Source organism: Oncorhynchus kisutch, linkage group LG2 (assembly GCF_002021735.2).
Source record: "Oncorhynchus kisutch isolate 150728-3 linkage group LG2, Okis_V2, whole genome shotgun sequence".
In the NCBI taxonomy this organism is placed as follows: domain Eukaryota; kingdom Metazoa; phylum Chordata; class Actinopteri; order Salmoniformes; family Salmonidae; genus Oncorhynchus; species Oncorhynchus kisutch.
In genome coordinates, this window is record NC_034175.2 from 41,125,981 (window position 1) to 41,140,967 (window position 14,987).

Genomic DNA, 14,987 nt, shown 5'->3' on the forward strand with positions numbered 1-14,987 from the left:
CTATTATAAACCTGTTACCACCGTAATTAGAGCAGTAAAAATACATGTTTCGTCATACTTGTAGTATACCCATCTGATATACCACGGCTGTCAGCCAATCAGCTTTCAGGTCTCGAACCACCCAGTTTATATTATGTATTCATTCTCGGCTGCGTCGAGAAATACCAGTATTTTCTTCATAATAAAAAGTGGATTATCATGAATCACAAGAAAGCGTCGCCAGCTGTCACAGAAAAATGAGACCATACTGCCCATGATTAAAAACACATTTATAAATTAATGACTAATTACATAAGCACGCCACTCTTTTTGTTCTAGTCTGTACTAATATTACCATGAACCAAAATGAGTCCTAGGCAAACTCTGTATAGAAAAAAAGTGCTGAAAATAGAAGTTGAATGAAAAATGAAGTTTAATGACTGTTGTGTATTTATTTGATTTCATACAATCACTTCCACCTGTTGATCAATGACCATCATTACTATAAAGTGATATGAAGAAACATCTTGTTCTTTAGATAACACAACAGCTTAACAATGTCGACTGATATTGTACGGGATTAAATACCCATCAAAATACCTTACTTATACTGTAGACCTGCTCTGCTTAATGTTATCAAACAATAGACCGCAGGGAGACAGTCTCTCATCATTGTCGGTGTATGTTCCCAAGTTACAATGTGATCAATATGGGTCAATTATTCAATTAATGAAATCCATGAGCTTTATACCCTTTGGAGTTTAGTCTATCATCCATTAAATAAATTGATTGCTCATTAGGGAAATTCGAAGCAAGGAATATTATTTTGAGTTTACTAAACCTGCGTGACTTTTTCTAATTACTCTAACAAGAGGCATGCCAAAACCTTTCAGAAAATGATCTGTTTTTTTTATCTCCACATAACATGTTTATATTTCTTTTTTGGGTCCAATTACAATGATCACTGTGGTCCCAACAAAGGGTTTGTATTAATAAAACCGGATATGGTTGCAGAGCATTATGGGTACTGTAGTACAGGGTTTATGTTAAAACCATAGCAATTATTTCTCCCAATGACATTAGAGAATCATTTCCACGTTGTTAATATGTCTGTTGCAAAAACTGTCAAGTACAACGTTTTAGCAAACTTCCACAGATGACATACGATGCAAGAACCTCAAAGGGTTCAATTCGTGATTTTTTGTTTGTATTAACCTTGCGTGTCTATTTGCATGTGTTCCTTTTTGTAGGTTGTGTTGCGGAAAGTTTTACTTGTCTGGCGTTATAACTTCAGTGTAACACTGTCTTCTTCAGTTGGTCTCACATAACCTTGTCTGTTATCCTCAGAGAGTCATGTGATATGTTACAGTTGTGGCATGACAGAGTACATTTTGAATCAAGTTTCCTGCCATATTGCTAACTTTTCATGCTCTTTATACCGTGTTGCTTCATCGGTTTCGCAAGTTTAGCACCACCTGAAAGATTAGCGGAATGTGGCTAATTATAGCACCACCGTTGCGCTCTGTTGCTTGTTCTAAAACGGGTAACTCAGTAGAACGCGTGGGGGGGGGGGGTTCTTTCATTTTGTCCTGTCTGCATGAGTAATTACCTTGCTGATTTCTCAGATGCAATTGCGTAGCTTCCACATTAGAACATTCCTAAGATTGATGGAGGCCTCTCTCCTAAAGGCCTCTCTCCTCTCTCCTGTTGTAATTCCACTGTGCAGGTCATTCAAATAGCAAAATGCAAAAAACGTTGGATTTGCTTCTGTATTATTGGATGGCCAGCACAGTGGCACCTTATCCGATAAGGGTGACAGGGTGAGAATCTTCATTTCTGTTTTTCCTCTGCTCACCTCCTGTCCTGAGCTCTTCTTTGCATGCAAACGTGAAATGACAGATGTGTCTGTCTGTGTGTATGTGTGTGTGTGTGTGTGTGTGTGTGTGTGTGTGTGTGTGTGTGTGTGTGTGTGTGTGTGTGTGTGTGTGTGTGTGTGTGTGTGTGTGTGTGCGTGTTTATGTGTGCGTGTGTATGTGTGCGTGTGTGTGCGCGTGTGTGTGTGTGCGTGTGTGTGTGTGTGTGTGTGTGTGTGTGCGTACGCTCCTGTGTGTGTGTGCGTACGCTCCTGTGTGTATGCCCATGTGTGTGCGTGTGTATGTGTGCGTGTGTCTGTGTGTGTGTGTGTGTCTGCACGCTCCGCGATCAAAAAAAAACTAGTGTGAGGTGGAGAATCTGTGACTCGCACTGAATAGTGTTGAAGCCAGGACAGACAAAGACAAATGATGAGTTCTCCTATCTCCATAGTGTTGTACATCTTTTAATCATAATGGCCAAACAATGGACAACACTAGGCCAATGGGGGAAGAACAGGAACAGGCGAACCAAGAGAGGCACGGTGACAACAAAAAAAAGTGGTGTAAAAATGTTGCCCCAAAGTCAGCACAGTGACACTTATTGTTTGTCCTGTCATGTGTCACTTCCCTGAAATGTCATATCTGACCCTTGGTACCCTTGTTTTGTTTTTCATTTAATCCCTGGTGTGACAGAAGGATCAGGACTGTGCTGTGATCCCGATGTGTCAGATTACTTTGGTTCGGGCTTCAATGCAAAACTACAGAGACAATGTATGTCTATTTTCTCCCACTCATTTCACACTGTCCATTTTGCTTTCTGAACATATCGGTTCCCTTGATACACTCCTTACTCATATTTCACTGTCATCCATTACATTGACACACTAATTCATATTTTTGTATTACAGTCTATATGCAGCAGTGGGAAGAATATCATTTTCTGAAAATGTGGTCTCTGTACATTGCAACTCAATCTTGATGAATATAACAGTAAATACCATTTTTTTTGGGGGGGGGGGGGATTACCTAAGCCTTTCCTGTTCAGGGATTTACTTGAGGGTATAAATCTAGCATAATGAAATAGAGAGGGAAGAAACTGTTAGATACACAGCAGAAGATGGGAAAGCCGTTACAAATTAGATTTAAATGGGAAACTGCATCAATCACAGCTTGTCATATTGTTTTCCCTCTCGACCAAAACCTCTGCTGTACAGAGGAATATATATCTCTATCTCTATCAATGTTGGTATTTCTATCCATACACAAAAAGAACACATCTTCTCAACATCCAAAGATAAATATCTGTGTGTGGTTATGCGTGTGCGCGTGTGCGTGTGTGCGTGTGTATGTGTGCGCGTGCATGTGTGTGTGTGTGTGTGTTTGTCCATTTTCAACATGTTTACCTTCCCTTCCCTGTTTGTCCAAATAATCAAACGCCCTTTTCAAACATTGTCCCTCTAAAATTGCTCATGCAAATATTACAGTATCAAACACCTTTGAAACGTCCTCGAAATCCTCGCACGGTTGTTACACAGCAAAACAAGCAGTGATGGAGTAGCCTGAATCAGCATTACACATCCATATTTATAGGCGATGAGCTGTATTCAGGCTCTTTGAAAGGAATTCACCATCTGTAAATGACAGCCATTTGCATAGCAGGCTCAGTGTCTCTAAACCAGCTGTATGGATCATTGCAATAACACTAGCCTGTAGCTAAACATCTGGAGCAGAGGAGCTGGGCATTCCCTAAGCAGGAGGAGACAGATGGCATGTACTGTGCCTGGTTTTGTGAAATCTGTGGAAAAGGTATTGCACTAATTGGTTGCTGCAGGAACTTCACTGTACATAAACTACACAGTTGTACACACGGGCCTGTTTTGAAATTTGAAATTTAGATGATGTTTGCATGCTGTCTGAATTGTGATCAAGGTATGGATTTGGTGTTGCTTTGTTACTGTGTTAATTCCACACCTGACTGACAGGGAGGAATATGAAGGAGCTTTATCAGGGTCATCCCTTTGTAGATCTTTCACTGGTTCTGGAGCTTTTCTGCACAGATAGCAACACGAGCGTTCCTTATAACGAGTGGTGAAGGGGGGGGGGGCTGTCTTAGTTTCTTGTATCATGGCTTAGTTGTGAGAATCAGTTCAATATACAAATTAACACTCGGGGACATGTTCCACTGAGGAACTGCAAATTGACATAGATGTCATTAGTCCTCTTCATTGTGTTTTTCACTAGTATCATTTGCCCAAGACATAACAAATGATGGGCTTGTGTTTGTATGAAGGTATTGATCAGTGCAATATTTGGGCAGAGATCCCTCTCTATTTGGGGTGGCAGGTATGCTAGCAGGCTAGCAGGCACTAAAGCTGTCTCTCACCCTCATGCGGTGCCTTCTCCTTTTTGCCTCACTGGCTTCCCTAACTGCCCTGCTTTATTGAATAAATTCAAGCTGTCACTTCCGAAGCTGGAAGAATAACTCAAACACAACACATAATAATGCAGGAAAAGTGGATACAATAATCTTGTCAAGGCTGTAAAAGTGATTGTTTGAAGCCATAGTGTGCAATCAATACACTAATTCCACAATTTATACTTCCAGCGATTGAAAAGGAAGGAAGCTCTGATATGGTATTTCTTGGCTCACTGACCAACTTTGACCTTCTATATATGTGAGAGTAGGATTAGCGTGTTGTTCTGCTTTAAGAAATCACCTATAAGAATTGGGAGGCAATGTCTGACATTTCCAGTTCAGGTCCGAAACCTAAACTGATTAATTCCAGTGAGCAGCAGCTCTTGAGCTTTCACTATCTTTACGACTGCAAATCCCTGACACTCAGCTGACTGAGTGAAACATAAAAGCTGTGCAGTGATTTCCTCAAACTTCTTTCTTTTTATCCTTTCTTTTTTATTGGGGAAGTGGTTTTCCTTCTCACCCCAGGGCAATAGGTATTTTTCATAGAGGCAAGACCTCATCGTGGCCTTACACATTCCTGTATGCTTAATTTCTGACAGGTTGCCAATTACAAATTATTATGTTCATCGTATCTCTTGATGGGTCATGTTTGCCAACACTTTATAGGTATGCAAAGGTGACCCGTATGCAAAAGTAAAACCAAATAGCGCCTTCACGGAGCACCTACGCTGATGGTAAGACATCAGAGGTGACATCAGAGGTGACATCAGAGGTGACATCTAAACGTCAGAAAGACATTTTGTTTGTTATGTTTGTGTCAGGTTGGCAACGTTGTAGCTGTAGCTAGCTTTGGTTACCGTAAGATGAGAACATAGAGGAAGATCCATGAAATCCTTAGTCAAGACCTATAAGCCTCCGGAAGCCTGATTGTAATTAGCGTGGAAATCTTTTCAAATGTTTTTCTGTCCCCTCTAGTCTTGGTAATAACTTAATGATCACAGAATAATACAAGCAATTTACCTCAATTTAATTCAACCATATGGCATGCACATTAGCTAGTGATTTCCGATCACAGAAAGACACAGGGACAAATGTTGAACTATAGTTTTTTTTTTTTTATAAACGCATCACCATTATTCAGCAGCAACAGAGGGAACCAAACATACTGTTTTTTCCAGTTCATTTCCAGAGTCATTACAAATATTAGGTGTCTCCAAACCAGGCCCACATCACAGTGACTTAAACTTCTTAAATGAAAAAATAATTCATGAAACCAGATTATCATCAGTCTTGGTTAAAACGTCTATTTAAATCCAGCAGTATGCCTAATCTGGGTCAATGGAATGGGTCCAAATGCAATCAATCTGTCTACACAGCAACTGAAATTATTTTAATTTGACATGTCATGAATCTTGCCTGTTTTGAAGTACTTGGATATAAGCTCATACATTATCTGCTCTGTCCACAACATGTGAACCCCTGTGTCCTTCATGTTTTTTTTTAGGAAGTGCATGTAATGCCAGTTGTGGATGCCCTTGTCAGCCTCAGATATAATATGTCTACGGAGAAGAAGCAACACAGGAACATGGTCTTAGGTGTGTGTGTGGGCAGCTGTGTGTGTGTGTGTGGGGGGGGGGGGTAACCGAAAGGTCTCTGGGCCAAATCCCAGAGCCGACTAGATTAAAATTATGTCGATGTGCCCTTGAGCAAGGCACTTGACGCTAGTTGCTCCTTTAAGTCGATCTGGATAAGAGCATCTGCTAAATGACTCAAATGTACAAATGTAACATTTGAGAGGCTGTGATTTTCAACTCATCTATACAAACGTCAACCCTTCTAAGAAATCAGGAGACATAATTACAACTACCATACTGCGATTACAGCAAATTGCAGATTCTATCCGTTCTAGTCAATTACCAACCAGATGTATGTTATATCATCTCCTGTTTGTACATAAGTAATGGGAACTGTTGGTAATGGGAAAACAGCGATTTGCAGTTCCGAAGGGACCACAGTTCAGATGGGAGGTCAGTGAATGGCAGTTGAGGTGTGGCACCTTCTGGCAGCAGGGTAATCGCCAGTGATCTGAACTCTGAACCACGTCAATGGCCCTCATCCCCTCATCCATCCATCTATTCCTCCGTCCTGTCAGCCAGTCCGTGACAAGACAGCCCACAATCCCACCGTCCAATGAATCTAACTGGCACCAATGGAGCTGGCCAATTATGAGCTCCCATAGAAAATGGCAGGGCTCTGTGTGGTCTGTCACTTAGAGGACGGTCTCAGTGAGAGAGGAGGAGAACAGGGGGACCCCTGCCATGTCACGGAGGAGAGGAGGGACAGGGGTGTCATAATGATCACTAAATGTCTGTGATGGTCATTTACAGCAGGAGATTGGCAAGGAGACTCCTGACTTTTGCTATATTGACTTTCTGGCCCGAACTCCTAGTGGAGTGCAATAACAACAGTGGACATAGTAATCAGGAAGAAGGAAAAAGTAGAATACGGGTGTATTCTTTTCATTCATTGCAGACAAATTTAGAAATCTTATACTTAAAGGGCAATTCCAACGCTTTTCATCCTGATTTTCAATATCTCCAGCACAATACCAGTGTCTACATAAGTAAAGCTGTGCATTTCTATGTTGAAAAATATATAGAGTTAAAAAGTTCTACCCAATGAAATCATCAAAAGTTTAAGCATTTTAAAAACAGTGATATTCAAACACTGTGAGATGACGCTGTAGATAATGAACATGAGGTTTAAAAGTGCCGCAATTACCCTTTAACCTCTCTAGGGTACGTGGGATGCTACAGTTGTGTTTTTTTGTGTCTAGGTGCATACCTAACATAATTGCATGGTATGCGCCCTGCACTTTCACTGGATGTTGGTCAGGTGGGACATTAGGCGCCAAATTCAAACAACAGAAATCTCATAATTAAATACATACATGTATTATATACAATTTTAAAGATAAACTTGTTGTTAATCCCACCACAGTGTCCAATTTCAAAAAGGCTTTACGACAAACGCATACCATGCAATTATGTTAGGCCTGCACCTAGACACAAAAAAACAGAGCCATTTTTCCAGCCAAAAAGAAGAGTCACAAAAAGCAGAAATAGAGATCAAATTCATCACTAACCTTTGATGATCTTCAGCAGATGGCACTCATAGGACTTCATATTACACAATACATGTATGTTTTGTTCGATAAAGTTTATATTTATATCCAAAAATCGCTGTTTACATTGGCGCGTTGTTATGTTTTGCCTCCAAAACATCCGGTGAAAGTGCAGTGAGCTACGTCAATTTACAGAAATACTCATCAGGAATGTTGATGAAAATACAACTGTTATGCATGGAATTAAAGATATACTTCTCCTTAATGCAACCGCTGTGTCAGATTTCAAAAAAGCATTACGGAAAAAGCACACCATGGAATAATCTAAGTATAGTGCTCAGAGACCAAAACAAGCAATACAGATACCCGCCATGTCAACAAAAGTCAGAAATAGCATTATAAATATTCACTTACCTTTGATGATCTTCATCAGAATGCACTCCCAGGAATCCCAGTTCCACAATAAATGTTAGTTTTGTTCGATGAAGTCCATAATTTATGTCCAAATATCTCCTTTTTGTTCGCGCATACAGTAATCCAAATGGACAGGCACTAGGTCCAGACAAAGTAAAAAAAGTTATATTACAGTTCGTAGAAACATGTCAAAATATGTATATAATCAATCTTTAGAATGTTTTTATCATAAATCTTCAATAATGTTTCAACCGGAGAATTCCTTTGTCTTTAGAAATGAAAGGGAACGGAGCTAACTCTCACGGGCGTGCGCCTGACTGAGCACATGGCCTTCTGGCAGACCCATGACTCAACCAGCTCTCATTCTATCCCACCTCACAGTAGAAGCCTGAAACAAGGTCCTAAAGACTTTTGACATCTAGTGGAAGCCTTAGGAAGTGCAATATGACCCCACAGACACTGTATATTGGATAGGCTAAAACTTGAAAACCTACAAACCTCAGATTTCCCACTTCCTGGTTGGATTTTTTCTCAGGTGGTTTTTGCCTGCCATATGAGTTCTGTTATACTCACAGACATCATTCAAACAGTTTTTAGAAACTTCAGAGTGTTTTCTATGCAATAATATGCATATCCTAGCATCTGGGCCTGAGTAGCAGGCAGTTTACTCTGGGAACGCTTTTCATCCAGACGTGAAAATACTGCCCCCTACCCCAAAGAAGTCGATAAATTGTAGGCTAACATATTTTTTAAAATCAGAATGATGGTCCTCTGGACAAATACAAGAGAGAATAGTCCAAATCTGAGCCATTTCACTTCTATGGAGCAAGAGAGGTTTTTATTTTTAATAAGCAGGCATACTTCCAAATGTGCACTCATGCAAAGGGTTGCTGGGTTCACAGTCATGTCAATACCACAGTGGCTTGGGCATCACACATATTATTTGTGTTCGTGAGCACGAAAGACAACTTCTTCAACATTGTACCTGTGAAATGTGTGTGTGTGCATGTGTGTTCATGTGTGTGTGAGTGGGTGTGTAAGTGGGTGTATGTGTTGGTGGGGGGGGGGTGCGTGCATGTGTACGTGTGTCTGAGTGTGTAAGTGTTCTTGTATGTGTGCATGCAAGCGTTCTTGCGTGAGTGTTTTGAGTGTGTGTGTGTTTGTGTTTGTGTGTGTGTGTGTGTGTGTGTGTGTGTGTGTGTGTGTGTGTGTGTGTGTGTGTGTGTGTGTGTGTGTGTGTGTGTGTGTGTGTGTGTGTGTGTGTGTGTGTGAGAGAGAGAGAGAGGGGGGGGCTGTTGTTGTGACAGACAAGGGACAGGGTAGCTCACACTCAAGGTCCCAAATAGATTAGAGGAATTTTTCCCAGATACTGCTGTCCTTTCAGTGCCCCAAGCTTAATGAGCACTTCTGAGGATAATTAAAATTGATGATATAGAATGACACAGACATGATTTCTGCCCGCAGCAATAAGTCTCCAAAGAAAATCTAAGCAAACTGTCATGTCACCACAGTTATGTTTTACATGATCATTTCACCTCAAGGAGAAGATTGCAAGTAAAGACACTACCGTAGATTCAATTAAAACACTATTGCTTCAGACCCAAAGATAGTAGTCTGTTATTTGAACTTGTCTTCTTGTAACCCACCATCTTGGTCAGGCTAAACATATTTCCGTTTCACTATTCAGTTTTCATGTTAGCCTAGTGGTAATAAATGTAATCTATTACTTCCGCTCACAAGGGGAAAGTGTTTACTTGGATTCTAGAACCTAAATAACTCTCTTGTTTGAATCATTAGCATCAACATGTACTTACTACCTGAACTCGAAAAATGCTTTGCGAGACACTAATCTATGTAAGACTTATTACATTTACGCTTGCTAAATTACACAATTATAACATTTACTCAGTGACAGACAGACACCCTGTTTTGCAGTGTGGTGAACCTGCCAATTCTACACAGGTGAAACGTCTATAATGTCAAACTAATTACAGCAGAGTACCATGTCAAAGTAGGAACATGTTCAAAAGCTTAAATTTTAATGAAGAAATTACAGCCGTTTTATCTCAACGAACAGATTCAGGTGAAAAGGGATAGATTCGCAAGAACAGATCTGACATTCTTGTGAATTGTAAATTGTCAAAGGACAAAAATGATCCTTTCTCAAATAGACTCACAAACAGAAGATCAGTGACAGAAGAGCAAATGATCCTCATGTTACACTACAGTTTAATACGACATCATTTGTTCAAATTAAACTGTTTGATGACTATCAAACAAGCACTGGAATGTCTATCTGTCATTCCAGTGCTTCAGTGTGCACAGCTTGGCCCAGCGTTTAGCCACAGCAGTAGTAGAGGTTCCAGACCCAGACAGCTGTCTGACAGGATAGTGTATGGACAGAGGGCCAGACGGAGGGCCAGACAGAGGGCCAGACATGGGGATAAGAAGGCCCTATAAACCCCCTCCGGGGCCTTCTGAAAATAAATATTGATTGGGGACGGTTTTAATTACTTCCTTAAATTGAGCAATTTTGGTATTCCCACATGGCTCCTGGTGGAAAATCTATGAAGGATTCCACCCGGACGAAGAGGAGAAGAGTTGAACATGGACCACCATAAATCAAGAGGGATACATAATTCATTGAAAGCGTGTGAAAAGGACAAGACAAGATGCTTTGGATCATTGCAAATAACATCTCTCAATGAATTGACATCTCGGTCCATGTTAAAACAGGCCTTCTGTTTTAAATCAACCTTAGATGCTCCTGTTTGAAACCAGCCACACAGGCTCTGTTTTAAACCGGCCTTACAGCTCACACCGGTAGGATTGTCAAACATGTATTTGCCTGCCGACAATACTTAGCACCTCTGAACAGTGTCGGCAGTCAATCTCTTTTGTGTTCAAGTAGCAAAGAACTTGAAGTCATCAGCCAGGTTAAAATACTCCAAACCAGAAGGTGGCAGTAGTGTTGTTTGGCAATGCATGTCCGTGTGTTGCTTAGTTTATGGTCTATATTGAACTAATGTAGCTATTTTGTAGAAAGCCCTTGTTGATACTATCCAGATGGCCCAGCTAGATAACTACCTAGCAAGATGACGAAAAAAACAATTTATTTCACTCTCCATAATCCCATGAGCCCATAGCCAAATTTTTGCTAGCTCGCTAATGTTAGCATATTCGCAAGCTAGCACAACATAGCTAGCCATCTAGCTAAAGACGCTGCACTAAATCGGTAGGTAACACAGGCAGCTGTTTCATTTAAACTAATCCATTGTTATTTAATTATACTGTCAATACTAGCTACAGGGGTTAGCTAGCTTGGAAGAAGTATTTATCCCAAAGCCTACATTGCATATGAAGTGTGACTGGCTCATGACATTTAACCGTGGATGAACGGAGAAAATGCTACATTTTTCCTTTTTGTTGTCACTCCTGGTGGCTCCCCCATGTGTGGGTTTGTGCTCTCTGATTGGCTCAAAGTCAAGTTGTTGGCCACTGACAAGCACTGCGGTTTTAAAAGCAGAAACGGTAGGTTCGGCGCTACCGGGTCGGCACACAACAGGGACCGCTTTTGTTCTAGCAAGAGAAGGAACGGCCTCCCACTGTGATAAGTACCTATCGGCAGTCTATCCCAGAGAGATTCTCGGTGTGTTTCACGCTTTATGTGATTTGTTTTAAATCAGCCTTTAAGCGCTCCTGTTCCGCAATTCATCTCATCTGGAAAATGTCTATGTAGCTACCAGAGGCTTTTGCTGCATTTCATCAGGCTTCATATTCTCACCAAAAAAAAATGAATAGCAATCTTGAATTTTTCCCCTCTGTGGCCTAGTGTGGATGCATTGTGAGATGATCAAGGCATATCAACCACATTGTGTCATTGAATATAATCAGTTCGATGTGGTGTTTTTGGTTATGTCAGTGCCTGACTCAAGCCTGTATAAGCAGTGCCCACTAGTGCTTCCAGGCTGACCCGCAGGCTGACCCGCAAGCTGACCCGCAACCAGGCAGGTCCTGAGAGACAGAGTGAAGCCTCCCTTCACTGATCTGCCCTAAATCCACCCAGAGACGCCCCGGTCCCCTCCCAGGAGACTAAGCTCTCCATATGGCCAAATAGATTGGTCACTGGAATGGCACAATTGAAGTTCTTGAACAAGGAATTATTCTGTTGTATTGTATAGACCTCTGGACTGACCTGTGCATGGAAGCATAGGGAGAGAATTTTTACACTCCATTCATCAGAGATCCAGCCCCAAACAATTGCCTTGCTGTTCCCTATATCCTGTATTAAAGAGAGCAGACTGAGAAGTAGTTGGCCAGAGCGCTGACCTTAATCTTGAGGGTTGTGGTAACATAGGCTAGGGGTGGGTCTGGTCAGCTGCACTACACTGGCCCATGATGAACTAATAATACCAATGTGTCTTGGGAATGCATACAGAGTGAAACAGTAGGTAGAGATACTTGCAGGGGCGCAACTGTGACTGGGGACGAGGGGGGGGACATGTCACCCACACATTCTGAAATTGCAGTTTTATCATTGGAATGTGATACAAAATGAGGCAACGGTGTGCTTTAGGACCCTGCGGACGCCTCAGAGCAGTTGAGTAGGCTGTTTGGAGTGTTTATCCAACTGGATAAAAATATATATATTCATGTATATTATAATATTATGCCCCCCCACTTCTAAAACCAAAGTTGCGCCCCTGGATACTTGGACTGGGGCCACCCACTTGGGAAGGAGGAGAATGGTTATACAGTTTCAGCCTTGGATTTTGACCGTTGATCTTTAATTTTCCTCAAAATGTTTCATTGAGAATGATGCAGATGTAGTGTGAGCACATGTACAATACTGTATGCTGTAGAGTGGTAGCAGTTAGAACTAGTTGTGTTTTATTAAATTCTGCCAATGTTGTCAATGGGTCAGATTAATTGACCATTTCATCTCTGTTAAGGAAGTCTAGGAAATACATGATTTGATTAGCAGCAAACACCTTTGTGGTTTTGATGAATCTGTGCTGATTGCTTTTTTGTTGGTGTCTGTCACTGGGCTGTCTGGAGGGCTGCTTCACATTTTTATTCATGCGACTGAAGATTGGCATCCTTACATCAATAGTGTCAACAGACGGAACACTTTGCGTCATGCTGCAGCTAAATGAGGATTGTTCCTAAACAAGCTAAAAATGAATAAATAACATATCAAGGAGTTTGGAGAATCAGATCCATAAATTACCTGCAGTCAGTCCCTTTCCTGTCCTGGCATCAGTCTGAGAGAGAGTGCTGCCTCTGATGATGGTTCTGCTTTTCATATGTACCAGACTGACATGCCATGTAGAGAGATGGGAGGGGCGGTGGGGGAGTGGGGGGGACGACGACGACGACAAGCCCCCTCTGTCTGACTGGTAATGGATGATTGGAGGCAGGATAGGAGGCTTCATCTCTCCCCCTTTCATCCTGGCCTGCTTTTGACCCGACGAGCTGGCAGTAATCGGCCCAGAGGAGGCTAATCATTCCCCGCATGTGGACTCCGATAAGTTGGAGCACCTTCCTCAGTTGGCGGAGAGGGGCTCCCGCGGCCTCCTCGGTTATCACCACCTCGGCCCCCTTCTTCAAGAGGCAGCCTTGCCTCCTCCTCCTCCAGCTCAAAGCCTCCCTCCATTCTCCATCAGCACCACTCTCTCCTCCGCTTTCATCTGACAGAGCACGTAAGCCCGTGAAAGGAAGGCGAAATAAACTGGGTTCTATCTCTCAAGTTGTGATCTTCTGAATTTGATTCAGCCACTTTAAATGTAACCGCACAATTTGCTATTTTCCTCCGTCCCTTTCACTTGTAATATCTGTGGCAGTAGATTGCTTCGATTGACAGGCACATTTCTGCGGCTCTAAATTTGCGACACGCAGGCATACCGTGGTCACCTGAGCCGGCCTGAAAAGTTCTCTGAGGTTTGGGTCCTGTTCCTTTTACGACCGCTTTCACGTCGGCGACTCTGAAAATTGTCCGGCTCCTTCTGTTGAGGACGAAAGACATGTTGTCTTTGATGACATTTTGTCATGGTTTCCTCCCGTTTTCAGGAAGCTCCCTAAGCCAACAGAGATGAATGTTTAATAGGGATGATATTGTGGTGGCTTTATTGGATATTAGCAGCTGCACTGTTTCCTCATTTAATAGCCCTGACATTGTAAAAAGGGATTATGCAGCTGCTACACACTTGTGTACAGAGGGCCTTTGCGGCGAAAGAAAATTGGCTAAAATGAGAAGGTAAAAAAATGACATCTGGGTTGGTTTGTCTTAAAATCATTGATCTAGCTAACATGCTAAGGTTGTTGTAGCCCAATACTCTCTGTCCACGTCTGTGGTTCCCCTCAGATGATTTTTCTTTCCCATGTCTGTGACCTTTTGGTGGCTGAGAGGCAGTACCCAACATTGATTACATAAATTGATCCAACACATGCAAAGGATATCAATTGGTAATGGGAAACATTTGAATGAACACAAGTACCACTCACTTGGACAGCAGTAGCCAATACAAGACAACAAGCTTTGGAAAGGGAAACATGAGCCACAGAGTTAATTGATGTGATGTTGAGATAGAAATGATAGACCAGAAGTCTCCTGTGAAGGTTGTGGTTCAATATTCATTGTTTCACTCGTACAATACTTCAATATTTTGGCCCAATTCAAATTGCGCTAACTTTTTAACTGCATTGTATTGTATGATTTGTCCACATCCCTGCTAACTGTCACTATTCCACATTTTATATTTGTCAAAATGTTTGTTTCAGAATATTATACGCATTACATAATCATATTTCCTCCTGTTTAGATTTTAAAGCAATAAATGCACTGGTACCGCAATAGCATCCAAATCAATACAAGTGCTTTATCTATGTGAACATGCCTTGTCCTTTGATCCAGGATGCATGCTGGGGGATATTATACTTTAGTGGTCTGTGACTTTTCCACTTCTCCTTGTCACTGGCAGCTGCCACATAGACAGGTTTCAATCCAGGGGGCAAGAGGCAGAAGTGCCAAAGCTAACAGCTGTTAACTACACAACCTGCAGGCTACGAACTGCCATGGTCTCTGCAGCCCATTGTCAGTCTCAACAGTTAAATATTCCAGGAGGAATTTGTTACAACATGGCCATACATAACGGGCTGAAAACCCTTTACACCAATATTGCTCTCAAATTGGCAGCGG